The sequence below is a fragment of the Schistocerca piceifrons genome, chromosome 5, assembly GCF_021461385.2.
Source record: "Schistocerca piceifrons isolate TAMUIC-IGC-003096 chromosome 5, iqSchPice1.1, whole genome shotgun sequence".
In the NCBI taxonomy this organism is placed as follows: domain Eukaryota; kingdom Metazoa; phylum Arthropoda; class Insecta; order Orthoptera; family Acrididae; genus Schistocerca; species Schistocerca piceifrons.
The window spans coordinates 279,751,909-279,765,436 of NC_060142.1; the positions used below are offsets into that span (position 1 = coordinate 279,751,909).

At 42.3% G+C, this 13,528-nt stretch overlaps 1 protein-coding gene across 2 annotated transcripts in view; it reads left to right on the plus strand.

The window, feature by feature from the left end:
* Window positions 1–13,528, plus strand: part of LOC124797855 (semaphorin-1A) — a 909,059-nt gene that overhangs the window by 618,266 nt on the left and 277,265 nt on the right. The window lies entirely within an intron of this gene.

Consider the following 13,528-nt stretch of genomic DNA (forward strand, 5'->3'; position numbering starts at 1 on the left):
TTATCCCATCATTTTCCGTGCGTGTATCTGGGATATTTTTAATTCATGTTTTGATATTTCGGCTGGCAACATTTCAGCCATTGTCAGGGTGAGTCGCTTGCAAGTTTCTAGAGAGTGAACTTTGTTGCGTCTAAGAGTAAGACTAAACAAACTCTGACTCAGCAAATCCACAGTTCTGTTGGTAATTACGGATGGCATGAAGACTTACAGTATTTTCTTTGAGCGTGCAGAAGTGAAATGAAGGGTTTCCATGACTTGTCGAGCTGGAAACCCTCATCTCGGTTAACAATGGCTAAGAGGTTTCCAGCCAAAATATCGGCAGATTAATTAAAAGTACAAACACAGGCTCATTTACCACTACCGTCTCCTCCCAGTTTCTTTCTTATAATCATCGTAACCCCTCCCTACCCCCACAAAAAAAAACACGAACCACAACTCTCAATCACCTCCTGCCGCCAATCTCCTCTCACGTCTCTGCAGAACATACAAGACATTATCAGTTACTTTAGATTTAGTCCACGCCCCCCCCCCCCCCCCCCACACACACACACACACATTTGTATATTTTTAAAAATGTTGTTTCACAGGTTGGCAATGCTCACAACCTGCTTAAAAAGAAATGAACACTGCAGTACTGTGCTCAATAAGAACACACAATTTCACTTCGATCTCCAGAAGTGAAGTGTAAATAACTCGCATACAGCGTAAGAAAAAGTGCAGAGAGGCAAAAAATCCTAAGAGTATATGTGAAACGAAGTCTTCAGACATCAGCCTCTGCTTCCAACGAGGGTACAAGCAGTGGTTTGGATAATTTGTAAACAAGAGACAGAAACATCGTAACAAAAGTGCACACTAATTTATAAACAAAAATGCTATTTTTAATCTAAAACAAACATATCTATCCAATTTGCAAAATAACGACGGATGTTGCTTTATAAATAAAAGCGAAACGCGTCTGGTGTAAAAGTCTCTTTCATTAAATTGTAGTAAGCTTAAGACGGAGAAACCAATAATAACTGATAAAAATATCCCGGATGCAAGTCTGAAAAAATGATGGAATAAAGAGCTGTGACTTTTCAACGAAGAACTACAAACAAAATCACTTAGAGGAAGTCTATCCTGAGATAAAGTGCAAAATCATCTGGAGGAATCACACAGCAACGCCCTGTCATCTAACAGTAGAGACATGTGGTAGTTCATCGTCAATGAAAAAACTGAGGTCTAACGAAGTACACTGAGGTGACAACAGTCGTGGGATATCGTGTCGGCGTAGGGCAGCAGCTGGACATGGCGTGGACTCAACAAGTAGTTGGAAGTCCCCTGCAGAAATATTGAGCCATGCTGCCTCTATAACCACTCATAACAACGAAATTGTGACAGTGCGTCATTTTGTGCACGAACTGACTTCTCTGTTATGTCCCGAAAATGTTTGATGGGATTCGCGTCGGGCGATCTGGGTGGCCAAATGATTCTCTGGAATTGTCCAGAATGTTCCTCAAACCAACTGTGTCACGCATAAAAATTCCACCGTTGTTTAGGAACCTGAAGTTAATGAATGGCTGCCAGTGGTCTCCAAGTAGCCGAAGTAACTATTTCCAGTTAATGATCGGTTCAGTTGAACCAGAGGAGCTAGTCCATTCCATGTAAACACCGCCAGCTTGCACAGTACCTTGTTGACAACATGGCTTCTTGGGGACTGCGCCCTGCGCCACACTCGAACGCAACGGCCAGTTCTTACCTCATCTGACCAGGCTGCGGGTTTCCTGTCGTCTAGGGTCCAACGCATGTGGTCACGAAGCCAGGAGAGGCGTTGCAGGCGATGTCGTGCTGTTAGCTAAGACACTCCTGTCGGTCGTCTGCTGCAAGAGCTCATTATCGCCTTATTTCGCCGCACTGTCCTAACAGATACTTTCGTCTTATGTCTCACATTGATTTTTGCGGTTATCTCACGCAATGTTGCTTGTCTGTTAGCACTGACAACTCGATGCAAACGCCGCTGATCTCGTTCGTTAAGTGAAGGCCGTCGGCCACTGCGTTGTCTGTGTTCAGAAGTAATGCCTGAATCTTGGTATTCTCAGCATATTCTTGACACTGTGGATGCTGTAATACTGAATCCTCTTACGATTCCCGAAATGGAATGTCCCATGCGTCTAGCTCCAACTACCATTCCGCGTTCAAAGTCTGTTAATTCCCGTCGTCCGACCATAATCACATCGGAAACCTTTCCACGAGACGCACCTGAGTATAAATGACAGTTCTACCAATGCACTGCCCTTTTATACCTTGTGTATGCCGTATTACAGCCATCTGTATATGTGCATTTCGATGTCCCATGACTATTACCTCAGTATATTATACAACATCCACCTCAGCACAACTTTCACATGTGAAACATGTGGCCTCAACGATATGTTAATGCACCTGCAGAACATCTGACTTCTGGTGTTACTTTCGAAGGAGCTCTGCGATCACTGATCGCACAATTCCAATGGTATCGACATAATGGAAATGATAAGGCAGCAAAACCCGCGATACCACGATCCGTAACAACGGAGCAATTTGAGTAATCTGTCACACGGCTGCTTACATAATTTTCAATCGACCAGCTGTGCTCGACGATTATTACTCACATACAGAATTAGAATCTTTTTGTTGAAATTTACAAAGAAGACTACCCCTTAATTAACCCCTTCCCCGTCCCCTCTATCTTCTCGCAAACTGAACAGCTGATTTCCTATACTTCAGGCACTCGTTTCGTACCTCCCTTTCTTCTTTGCTTGTGGATGACAACCATTTATGTGGCATTTAGGTGAAGTGTAGCATCTTAACATGGTGCATTGCTCTTGGGCTTGCTGATGTGAAGGGAGTATCTCATCGTCTTCTTAGCAACACCGTCAAAGGACTGGTTACTGCAGAGTCCCCATTTTAACATACCAGTTTTATTTCGGCCAGTTCTTAGGCGTAGACGGTTCAGTGATCTTCAGGTAGGCCAAGACAGGTTGTTTCCTCGGGGTAGCTCCTCTATTGGTGGTGTCCAATCACTTCTAGGTCTGTCCTGCCAACATCGTAGTTTCTTTTCTGCCTTTGACTTTACTAGGGAGAGGTGCTTGAAGAAGCTTTTCCTGCAGCGAAGCCGCTGAGCGACAGTTTCACGAACATGAAGTGGGTGTCTGTCGTCAGTGTTGACTTTGCTCCTTTCGGGTCTTTACCCATCTGATATCGAGTGATGCTATTCCGGCCAGAACTTGAATCTTCTCGACCGGATTTTGTATCAAACATTCTGTTACCTGGTGGCGAGGTCGGTGCAAAGCAATGTTAACCTGTCCATAGTGGCAAGATTGATGCCACACACGGTAAGCATATTCTCCTGCTAAAGCCGACGTCCAAAGCATAGATGGGCACGCTCCGCAACTTGTACCTTTGAGGTTTTTCAAGACGATGTGTCGTACTGCGACCTTAATTCTGACACTGTCACGTCGCTCCGTGAATGTCAGATTCCTGTCAAGAATAACCTAGAGGTGTTTAGGGATACAATTGTGGTGGAGAGGAGTTTCCAGCCACGAAGCTTTTAACTTTTACTTGGCAAGTTATTTTGCAAGTGTGGAAAGCATTGACAACTGATTTGCTAGGGTTTGACTTCAGGGTGTTGGCTTCTGAATACTCTCTCAGGTCGTCGACATCTTTTTGCTGGGTCGAGAGCACCAGATCTCAGGTACAAGTAATTGAGGGGCAAGCCTGTTTCATCCCTGATTGTCAAGTATCGTACTCTGCTGCACATGCACCAGCACGTCTTCCTAGCCTTACACCCATATATTCTCCAGGTACTAACCCAACGGAATTTAAACCACATCGCCCTGCGTGACCACGAAATCCGTCTCCAAGTACTTCACAGAACAATATATCGAAAAATCCGCCTCAGTTGCGAAAATTTTCTGGTCTTTACCCAGGTTTCGGGTAGAATAATCTAGATTTCTTCAGAAGCATAAATTTCTATAACATGCCAGAGTAAGGCACAGTCAACATTAAAAATTAAAACATTAAAACCTATAGTACCGTGGTACAATGTCGCATTAAAACTACTTAACTGAAGTCCAGCCCCGGCATCACTTCACCACGCGGTCGGTTGGCAGCGGCAACTACGTTGGCACTGATCGTTGCACGCGGAATTGCACTGAGCACATAGCAACCCGTGCGCGTGCGCATACGGAGTGTCAAAGCTGTATATCATTGGCTGTCCGTGTATCACGTGTTGAGAACTGATAGCCGTAATTGTAAGCAAACTAAGCATTATGTAGATGTGTATTAACTATACGCAAATTGTATTAAATGGTAGGAAATTTTCATGGTTGGGTATATAAAGTTTAAGGATTACCCTTACGACTTTATACACATATGGTGATCGTGTAAAGTATCCCCACCGAACATGACTAATAGCGAGCACCTTACTTGTCTCACTTATTTAAAACCTTAATCATTATCTATAATTTAATTAGGGTGTAACTGGGCGTACAACGCCCTGTCATCACACTTAACTACTATTGACCGACATTAATTAATGTGCTTGACCTGATAGGTACAGACAGCAGCGCAGTGGAAACGCAGTAAGTGAAATGGAAAAAAAACTGACTTGTTGCACTGGTTCTTGGTGCCGGCATTCGTTATGTCACATTGTTTTCAGTCTGTCGCGTGCCTGTGCGTGCGGATGTGTGCGCCGTAATCTGCCAGTAGTGGGCCTGCCAGCTTCTTGTGGTGGGCCAAAGCCTCTTAGTGTCTGTGATGTGGCGGCGGCTGGGCCTCAGCTTGTGAGCGTTTCTGTACCGTGGTGCGTCACTCCGACCGCAGACTAAGCGCACGTGAATGTAGAGTCTGGACTGTACGCTAGTGAAGCAGCTAGGCCCTCACTGACGCACCACATAACTGGCTATATGATTGTTGTAGCCGAAGTAATTGCTCCTTTAGGAGAAAATGTAGTTTCCGTGCCATGTTGACTTTCGATGTGTTATCGATATCCGTATGTGGTGGTCCCTAGTGGACATCGACGTGTATCGGGAGTAATATTAGTCTTTCATAAAGAGAATAGTAAAGCGTGTCTTAAAGTGTGTAAGCCGGCCGTTGTGGCCGAGCGGTTCTAGACGCTTCAGTCCGGAACAGCACTGCTGGTACGGTCGCAGGTTCGAATTCTGCCTTGGGCATGGATCTTTGCGACGTCCTTAGGTTAGTTAGGTTTAAGTAGTTCTAAGTCTAGCGGACTGATGACCTCAGATGTTAAGTCCCATTGTGCTTAGAGCCATTTTTTAACGTATGTAAACACTTGAAATGGCACCTTGTGGAAAGGTAATGCGAGTATCGTACAGTTTGTGACATCATAGTGTGAGCCTTGTTGATCAAAGCTTAGAAACGGGGTTTACGAGGGACGTTGAATTACGCTTTCTGAAAACTGCAACACTTTCAAACTACCATCAGAAATAGATGACATTCAGTTCACACTAGCGGCCTGCCCAACCTTCACAGGACGGCACTCATGGGTGGCCGCAGAAATTGTTCCATGGGGGGTGGGGGATCAAGGCTCCAAAATTGTCATTTTTGATGTAATGAGTCGATAAGTTTGCACACATGTCGTGCAATAAGAAGTCAGATTTATGGGTGACACAAGAAACTTATTATGTCGCAGAGAATTGATGGTTCTTCACTCAATATACGAATAAAAACGAAACTCTGTACCGGAGATTCCAGGAGAGTGGGTTGGGGGGGGGGGGGGGGGGGGGGAGCCTATAGTAGCACTACTGGTGTAGCGGTAGTAAAGTACGCACACCTTTCCCGAGAATCTCTCTCTGTTAGTTAAAACCATATCAAAATCCATGTCGCCCTTTCTGAGATTAGTCTTCACATACAGACAGAAAACATGACGGGGGACTTCAATTTATAATATGTACAAATGTAGCTTACAGCGGAGCAAACGTACAGATGTGCACATGAGCAATGGAAATCCTATCGCAGGGTTAGGTTCAGCTGCTTAATTCGAAAGGTTTGCTTTCTTCACACACGTTCCTATCCTACCTTGAGAAAATTGCCAAGTGTAGTGTAGTCTCGTTTTTATGTTGTAAAGGGTCCTTCAAAAATTGGAATCGCATAGTATGTCTTTGTTTGTCGGTTGACCATATTGTTGTGCCACAATCGTACAAAACTTTTTCTTAAGTAGTTTCTGCGGCGCATAACCACAAGCCACCAAATTATCCAACCAGTAACACACGACAGGCAAACAGGAGGTACAGCGTATAAGTAATCATGTGCAAAGTATATATAAAAACACTTTCAGCAACTGTACTATCTTTAAACTTTTTTTAATGTCATAACAGCCGAAATTGCCCAAGAGCCCAAAATGATTATTACCTAAAAGCCGAAACCGGAAAGTATGGTTATTTTCTGAAACGTGAGGGTTACATCTCACGTTTACCAATTGAGTGTCAGTGATTGTAATGGGTCTGAGCATAGTGTGATGTCATTTTTGGATGTAAAGGGTGCATCAAAAATTGCACTGGTTTTGAATGGAGCAGTATATTTTTCCTTGTTGGTTGACCATATTGTTGTGTATCATCTCTGTTTCCGAAAACGTTCATATCGTTCCTTCAACTTGAATTCGTCGCATTCCTTCATGGTATGTCTAATCAGGGAGGAATTTACTGTTGTGCTGCATGTGCTAATGGTGAAGACAATTTATTAGAGTGGAGGAAGTTATGTAGCAGCTGTGATATGTCTAGGGCGTAATGAAGCACCGAGTATATCAGCTGTTCGCAGCCTTATTGTGAAAGTCAATGAAACTGATTCAACAGTGAACATTCAGGGTCCCGGGCGCCCTCGTCTGACCGATGTGTGCAGTACGCTGCAGTAGTTCGAGACTGTGGCTGTCTGTCCAGTAAAGTCGGTTCTTCGTCGTTCCTGACAACTGAGAATAGGATATTCTTCAGTACGGCGAATTCTTTGGTATGACCTCCATTACCACCCTCAATGAACGAATCAGCTGAAAGAAGCTGACCATGAGAAAAGGCGACCATTTGTTTGCTGGTTTCCGAGAACACGGCGATTTTACTAGGAACATTATCTTTAGTAAAGAGGCGCACTTCCACTTAAATGGCTTCGTGAAAAATCAGAACCACTTTATTTGAGATTCAGAAAAACCTTGCATGGTTCAAGGGAGGCAAATGCTTCTACAGAGAGTAATGGTATGGTATGGTATGGTATGGTATGGCTTTTAGGAACATGAGACAGGACAAGCTGTGACAGCTAATGGAAACCGATACTGTACGATGATAAGAGATTTTTGTGGCCTCCTTTCAGTGGAATGGACTTCTAAGAGTAGTTATTTCAGCTGTATGGTATAACTGTCACACCTGCGCGATACGATTGAGTTGCTTCATGAAAGGTTTTTGGATCGCCTCATATCTCGTAATCGTGCCAACTGTGGACACCAGCGTCATGTGACTTAAGCCCTTGCTATTTTTGTCTTTGTTGTTGTTGTCTTCAGTCCTGAGACTGGTTTGATGCAAGCTCTCCATGAACAGTAAAGCTGCATGTCCTCGGGAAAAATTACGGCCGTAGCTTTCAGCCGTTCGCAGTACCAGCACAGCAAGGCCGTTTTGGTTAGTGTTACAAGGCCAGATCACTCAATCATCCAGACTGTTGCCCCTGCAACTACTGAAAAGGCTGCTGCCCCTCTTCAGGAACCATACGTTTGTCTGGCCTCTCAACAGATAGCCCTCCGTTGTGGTTGCATCTACGGTACGGCCCTCTGTTATCACTGAGGCACGCAAGCCTCCCCGCCAACGGCAAGGTCCATGGTTCATGGGGGTAGGATTTTTGTCTTGAGGGTTGTCTAAAAACATTGGTGTGCGTTGTGCGTCAATAATCCGCGCAACATCGGCGAATTAAAGGAGAAATTTTGAAGTGTTATTGGCGAAATTCAAATGGAGTCTCCTCATGCAGTCATAATGAATTTCACAGACAAGAGTATTTGCTTGCCAACGCTATAGAGTTCATAAGCCAGACATCCTTTTCCATATCTGAAATTGGAAGATGTGATCAATCACGGGTGATTCAAAAAAGAATGAACAGATTTCTATTGTATTTCGCAGACAAATTATGAAAGATAGGAACTCGTGGCGCATATCATGGATAGAGGAAGTTTCAAAGATTTATGTTCACACAGACACTATATTATACACTCAACATGAGCACCATGCGTTGCTCGAGAAACAGCGAAAAGGTAGGCGATTTCATTTTACTCACGAATCAAAAAGTTCCTGTTTATTGAATCGACAGCTTCAACAATTCGATTTCCCGGCTAACGTGTTTCCATACCATGCAGCTGCCAGAGTTCGAATCCCGGCCGGGTTGGAGGTTACTCCATCAGTGGACTGGGTGTTGTGTTGCCATCATAAATGAAATCACTAGAATCTTGGTGAAGTTGAGTAAACAATAAATTTTGCAGCATGTCCAGTATGACATTCGTGTCACAGTTTACTCCGCAAAAAAGAAAGGTCCATATACTTCGTGAACAGAAGCGGTACCAACGTCGGGACTCACTTGTTGCAGTAACTGCAAATTGTAAAGCCTCGTATGCAGACTTCGTTTCAGAACACACACCATTGTTTGAGGAAGCAGAAGTTCCTGATCTGCCCATCGTATAGACTTCTGAGGGCTCTGTGTGAACGCATCTCGTATACAGTCGACACTTTCATTAGACGTGCGTTGCCGACCAGCGCTGCTCCATTTGCATATGCAACCAACTTCCAACAAGTTATCTACCAATTATGATTTTGCTTTTACAGGGGCGGGTCGGTAAATCGACGGCGGAATGCACGTTGCACTTGAACAACCGATTGACTTCACACAGATTCCAATACACACAATGTATACATTTGTGGCATAGTCACCATGTTGTTACAAACAGCTGCGTCGAAAGTTTGAACCGTTCTCTATTCAGTGATATGCGCAATGTGTTTCTATCTTTTATAATTTGTCTGTAATAAACAACTAAAATGTATTTTTCTTTTTAAATCCCCTAGTGTATTATGCTTACCCATTACGGATATTTTAGAACCCATGACTGTTAATTGAATGTAAGTACATAAAGCTGCAACCAGTCACTTTTTGAATAGTTATTTATTATTCCATGAATCGGTTTTCGAACCTTTTCAGGTTCATCTTCAGATGGTTTTCTGGAAGTTACTTCTGCTAATACTCCAGATCACGTTAATGTAAGAACAGAAATAAATCAACCCTTCATTTAAACTCTGTTCTTGGTTTTAAATATAAAGTGTATGGTCATACAATGAGCTTTAGTTCATTACAAGTCTTATAACTTTCATACATATTACCTTTAGCTAAAATAATCTACCCTTGATGTGCATTTTCATTTCATGTACCCTTACTAGTATTACAAATCATGTTAATGTAAGAACAGAGCCGGCCGCAATGGCGGAGCGGTTCTAGCTGCGTCAGTCTGGAACCGCGCGACCGCTACGGTCGCAGGTTCGAATCCTGCCTCGGACACGGATGTGTGTGATGTCCTTAGGTTGGTTAGGTTTAAGTAGTTCTACGTTCTAGGGGACTGATGACCTCAGACGTTAAGTCCCATAGTGCTCAGAGCCATTTGAACCATCTGTAAGAACAGAAATAAGTCAGCATTTCATGTGAAGTTTTGTTATTGTTTTAAATTTAAACATAAAGTTAATGGTTGTACAAATAGTTGTATCTCATTACAGATACTATAATTCCGTATATTTTATTCCTGGGCTTTCATGTTAATGCAAATCTTGATTAAAGTATTTGCTCATAAACTGAATATATTATACCTTAGTGAACGACTAGAAATAAGACGTCACGTCATTTGAATTATGTTCTTGTAGTAATTCATTTATTTATTTTGTCTTGAGCTCCCATGTTAGCGCCGATCTGATTAAAGTATTTGCCCATATATCGATTTTATTACATGTAAACAAAAACAAATAACATCTGTGATCAAAGTAGTCCTATGTCCTAACCTTTTGTCAAGATCTTTGTAACAAACAACAGTTTTATAGCACATGCTGGATGCTGTCAAAGTTTCGCTATCACAGTGTAAATGTATACTGATTGTATGAAAGTGTGTGAAGTGATGTACCAACTGGCGATCAAAATGAAAATAGACAGATGGACACTAACAGAAAAAAGCCGCCCTTACTGTTGCAGTAAGTACAAAACTAAAATTTGCCATCCATATCGACAGATAAACAACTCATGGCGATAGATTAAAAAATGTTTCATGTTTTGTGACAGAGCCAGCACTATGCTGGAAATAGTGATGTAACTTACAGAAAACCGTCTGAAGATGTACTGAAAAGGTTCGAAAAGCCGTTCGTGGAATAATAAATAGTTATTCAAAAAAAGTGATGCAGTTTTACATTAACCTAGTATATTTTTGTGTACTGTTAATGTGTTCGGGAAAAATAAAGTTATTAATCTGATATATCCAAACCGGGCTGCCGCGGTGGCCAAGCGGTTCTAGGCGCTTCAGTCCGGACCCGCGCGACTGCTACGGTCGCAGGTTCGAATCCTGCCTCGGGCATGGATGTGTGTGAAGTCCTTAGGTTAGTTAGGTTTAAGTACTTCTAAGTTCTAGGAGCTGATGACCTTAGATGTTAAGTCCCATAGTGCTCAGAGCCATTTGAACCATTTTTTTAAATCAAAACCGGCGCTCTCTGAAAGACCCTATAAGATGACAAGATAAGGGATATGGTGAACGAGGCGCCGGCAGATAGCCGACTGGAGATAAGATGAACATCAACAAAAGCAAAACGACGATAATGGAATGTAGTCGAATTAAATCGGGTGATGCTGAGGGAATTAGCTTACGAAATGAGACGCTTAAACTAGTAAATGAGGTTTGTTATTTGGGGAGCAAAATAACTGATGATGGTCGAAGTAGAAAGGATATAAAATGTAGACTGGCAATGGCAAGAAAAGCGTTTCTGAAGAATAGAAATGTGTTAACATCGAGTATAGATTTAAGTGTCAAGAAGTTGTTTCTAAAAGTATTTGTATGGAGTGTAGCCATGTATGGAAGTGAAACACGGACGATAAATAGTTTGGAGAAGAAGAGAATAGAAGCTTTCGAAATGTGGTGCTACAGAAGAATGTTGAAGATTAGATGGGTAGATCACGTAACTAATGAGGAGGTACTGAACAGGATTGGGGAGAAGAGAAGTTTGTGGCACAACTTGACTAGAAGACGAGATCGGTTGGTAGGGCATATTCTGAGGCATCAAGGGATCACCAATTTAGAATTGGAGGGCAGCGTGGGGGGTAAAATTCGCAAAGGGAGAACAAGAGAGGAATACACTAAACAGATTCAGAAGGATGTAGGTTGCAATAGGTACTGGGAGATGAAGAAACTTACTGGGAGATGAAGAAGCTTGCACAGGATAGAGTAGCATGGAGAGCTGCATCAAACCAGTCTCTGGACTGAAGACCACAACAACAACAACATTCGCGCAGAGTCTGGTGATCAGGAACTTCACGGCTCTTCCCCTTGCCGGCCATATTCTGGTGGTACAAATTTCATCTGCCACCCGAACTCGAAGCGACTACTCGTACGTCAGAGTCGATGACGACGGCATAAACTCGACTTACCGACCTCGGCTACGGATACAGGCAACTCACGGACGACATGAACGTATCTATCGATCTATCTGTATCCATACTCCGGAAGCCACCTGACGGTATGCGCAACGTCGCCTAGTGTCGTGCGAATAACATAGATATTTCTGTGTGGGTTGGCGGAAGATGGTTTAATGCGGTGAAATGAAACTCAGAGGTACGTTTGTGAAAGTGGAGGATGACGCGCGAACCTGAATGTGTTGTGGCAGTGAAGTTTGTCGCACGCCGTGTGTTGTAGCGAGGCCATATCTCTTAATGTGGTTAAATAATGAAAGAACTGTCCACGTTACTATTCTCAGCTATAAACTACGTGTTCAGCCAAATGCCATCATCAGATTCTGTCATAAAACTAACAGAGAAAGGAATTAATATCAACTTTTTTGATGTCCTTAAGCAGAGAAATCACACTTTTTAACAAACTATCAGAATACACGAAAATAATGTGTACCAAGAAGAAAGAAACAAATAATTAGTACAGAATATATCGTCTAGTGTTCTGTGCCGTACCATGTCTAGGTGCCAGTTGTCGATTTCGACATCGTACTTCATACTACCGACTAATCAGTGTTGTGTTTTCGAGTGTTCGATTGAGTCGTTATTCCATTCAGCTGCACTGTATTTCGACAACCGAGAATTCTCGACAGTTAGGTTGGAATCAAAGTAGTCAGTAGGCATAACTGATAGTTTGTGGTGAAATGTCATTTCTCTTTTTTAAGAACACCTAAAACGTTTTACTTCTCTGTTAATTCATTTGTGATTTATTTTTGTCGTAGAAACTCGTAATTTACAGTTAATATAGAGAAATATGATCTGGGCATTCTTTCATTATGTACCTGTACCATCTTGATTGACCTCTATGAAGATTATCTTATATAATTTCCGTTTTGGTTTCGGATAAATAGTTTTAGTCAGTGACAAAACGAGGACTGGTGCTTAAGAAAACACATCAGAGAGCAGTATGATTCCTACGCTGAGCCAGCATCTTGGAAACAGATCATCTTTGTACCAGCGTGATAGCATGCTTTTGTCAGCAAAACATCATTTCTGGCTTGTTGGAAGAAAGGGTCATGTATTTGCTAGACCGCCCTGCTCAAAATCACCTATCTATCTGTGTCGAACGTCTTTGATTTAGAATAAGAATATCGTTTCCGTGTCAGGTAAAACTCCCAACAAGCTTTTGGAAGAATGTGAAACAGACAGCTGCCACCAATGTTCCAATACAACTTACTCTTCCAAGTTTACCTTTCAGATTATGAGCACAAAGGAGACGCCACCCGCTAAGGTGCCAAGTATCAGCCGCTTAACTATAGGTTCCTTCATATAACGACTGTGTGTGATGACTATCTGGTTCGAAACTGTACCAACCATGGTTCAGCTCTTTCCTACTTAACAGCGGATATGCAAAAAGGCAGCTGTCAGAAAAAAGGCGATCTAAATCACTTACTGTTTTCCTGCAGCTTCTTCAAAGCAAAACTGTTTACTGCAAAACTTGTGAACTGAAGATGAGCTTTCCAACAAGTGCTCCTACTTTATTCTTTGATGTAGATCCTCAAATATAAAAAGCCGTTGTCTGTTTTATATGAGATGAGGTGTACAATCTGTGGGTGCTTAAGCAATCTAATTTCCGTGTATGTGCTTCTGAATCTCTGTTGAGTTTTATATTTATTTCGTGTATAGTTGATCTGTTAAGATTCCTTAGCTCTAATTATTGTATGTAAGTGGACATTGTAAATAATTTTACTTGATAGCTAAAACTGTTTATGTTGCAATTTCTCTTCATATATGATTTTATAATCGTACCATTTCGTTGGTAGTGTGATTCAACAAACTAAAG